A 3,104-nucleotide genomic window follows, 5' to 3' on the forward strand; every position below is an offset into this window, starting at 1 on the left:
GTTGCCAGGAGGAGAGCGTTATGATATAACTGTGTAACCCTATACAAACTACAGGGTCACACAACAGCATGGAACACGGGTATTGTCGCCTTTATGTTCAATTCACAGGTGGGAGCCAGAGGAGAGGCGCGACGCATATACAGAAGAGGGAGACGGCTGCTGTGTACCACACTCAGGGGCGTTTATCACCACCACCACGACCAGCCCCACTACCTGGAGGTCATGGCTCCACCACCACCACCACTACCCCGGGGACCCCAAGATGCAGTCCTCTCGGTCGGTCAACATTGGTCTACCCAGTGGACCCCAGGACGGACGGACCCCAGTGGACCCCAGGTCGTTCTGCAGACGACCCCAGACGACCCAGTAAAGATGGAAGAGGAACAACAACGATTCCAGTCTGTCCCACCAACACCGGTCTGCTCAGGATGGACCCCAGGACGGACGGACCCCAATGGACCCCAGGTCGCTTGTCAAAGACCCATGGGAGGAGGAAGAGAGAAGAAAGAAGAGAGAAGAAAGAAGAGAGAAGAAAGAAGAGAGAAGAAGGAAGAGAGAAGAAAGAAGAAAGAAGAAGAAGAAGATAAGACAAGCTGAGTGAGACACGATGCCTCGTTTCCCTTGCTGGTGTCAGCATCATTGCAGGGAGCGTAATTGCAAGACAGGATCGTTTGCCTTAACTGGCCGCCCCTCCTACAAGCATGTTGCTCTGTTGAGTGATTCTTCCTGTGTCGTGCGGACTTGATGTGGCTGTCAGAAGTAGCTCTCTGAAGGAGGCGGGCTGGAGCAACAGGGAGGAAGAAGAGTAGGATGGGATTTCTACTGTTGGCAACTATATGAAGGTCTCGAAACTTGTAGTCCCTATAGCTGTGAAGAACCCCAATATACGTCTCTCATGGTGACTGACGTAGGGCCAATTACAGATCAGCTGGGACAACCGAATTCCACGGTCCTGTGCGCAGTTCAAGTAGTAACGGCTTTCGGGTTGACCAAGGGTTGTTGTGCGTTAACGACGGAGAAGCGACGGAGGCAGTTGTGTTGAAGAAATGTGGTACAGGATTATCTACAAGACCAAGCAGTGACGTCGCCCAGCCAGAGACAATGGACGTCTGTCTACATATTTCATTTTTTAGAGTAGGATGATGTATATTTGTTTAGCTAGGATGTATTCTTTTCGTTAATAAAGTTGTCGCACACAGCTAGCTTGCTTTAGCAGTGTTGCAAAAACTTTATTTTCGGGGAGAAGGGGAGATGTAACACTGTAAAAGTGTTTGGTTTAGGTTAATACATACATAGAGTACATGAGTCATAGACAAGGATCGGAGAGGCGCCAGTTGTCTGCCTGAGATCTCACACCTCTAACCGTTAATGACCCCAAGTGACCTGAGGTCAGATCATGATAATTTCACCTTGCTTCCGCTAAGCGTATAATTGGAGCCGGGTAGCCTTCAAACATGCCGACGTTTAAGGAGTGGCTTGGTAGTGCCGGAGGCTATCTACTTGTGGGCGGAGTTAGCTACTAGGTTCCCCAATATAAACTCGGAGAGCTATCGAGCATTAAGCAATAGGAGACCGGCCAGCGGAGCAGAGCAGAGGCCAGCCGTCGAGATAGGCCGTCACCAGACGGGGGGTGACGCTGCCTGAAAATTGCAGACCCCCCCCCTCTCTATTCAACTTAGACTCAGTCCTCGGTGAGTGAACATTAAGGTGACTTGGTCGTGTTTTACAAGTGTTGTGTGATGATCAGGGGCAGTCAAGTTGTAGGGTTCTCGAATTCTTGGATGATGACTCACTTTGCATATTAAACTGGAACATTTTAATTGGATTGCTTAAATTATGATACTTCATGGGAAATATAATTGTGAATTTATTATTTAAATTGTGTTTAACTTTGTTCCCTAGAGCTTTGAGTTGAGGTGAGAAAGCCTCTGTGGTTATTGGTTTCATGATATTAATGAATACATGTTTGGAGTTGATACATGGTACAGAGGGAACATACTAATAATGAACTCATGATAACATCTTTTGAGAATTTTGTGATACAGGCAAGTTCCATTCCTTGTCTTGTATGTAATGATCATGAATGGATGGTGGCAGCATTTCGTCTTCTATCTACTCTTCTACTTCTACTATCTACTCTTCTACTTCTACTTATCTACGTCTCTCCCTCCACCCCTCTCTAAACTCTCACTTTCAACTAATGACCCTCCTCGCTCCTCCCACCTCCCTACCTCTTACCCCAAACCCTCACTAATTACTTCACTATTCATTTCTTTCCTTTCGTTTCCTCTTATACGTTTGTGGCAATGATTTTGTATTCTAGAGTTCTCTCTAGAGTTTCGGGTAACTGATCAAGTGACGGCGCCTTGTAGTCGTAGCACCTAGGTAGTCAAATACCTAGGTTACAAGGTGTTGAACGAGAGAGGTTGTCTTAGGAACTCTGGAGGTGCTCTAGAATAGTTAGCTAACTGGGGACGGGATAACGGACTAGAGAGAGCTGTTTCCCCCGGCCTCGTTAGTTAACTGGGGGGTGGAATAATGGACAAGATAGAGTTATTTCCCCCACCCCCCGTTACAGTGACGTAAAAGGAGATTTAGATGTGGATTTAATATATAACTTATTTAGGAATATTCTAAACAAAGCACAGGAACGTAATATACCATACAAATTGAATAGATCGAATACTAATGACCCAAAGTGGATAACAAATAATTTAAAGAACCTTATAGGTAAAAAGAGAGCTTGGTACAAAAGGATCAAGAATGGGGAAGTCAGTTTAGAACAGGAATTCATACAACTGGTTAGAAATGTTAAAAAAGAGATTAGTAAAGCAAAAACACACTATGAAATTCGCATAGCAGAGCAAGCAAAGTCAAATCCTAAAGGGTTTTTTCAGTTATATCGAACTAAGGCTAGGGAAAGGATAGGTCCATTAAAATCTGAGACAGGTCAAATAACGGATAATGACAAGGAGATGAGTAGCATTTTCAACAAATATTTTGTATCTGTATTTACTAAAGAAGAACTTAACAATATGCCTTCAGCCGAACAAGTCTATGTGGGTGGGGATGAGGACAGGTTGACTAGTTTAGCAGTTACCAGG

Source organism: Procambarus clarkii, unplaced genomic scaffold (genome assembly GCF_040958095.1).
Source record: "Procambarus clarkii isolate CNS0578487 unplaced genomic scaffold, FALCON_Pclarkii_2.0 HiC_scaffold_106, whole genome shotgun sequence".
NCBI lineage: Eukaryota > Metazoa > Arthropoda > Malacostraca > Decapoda > Cambaridae > Procambarus > Procambarus clarkii.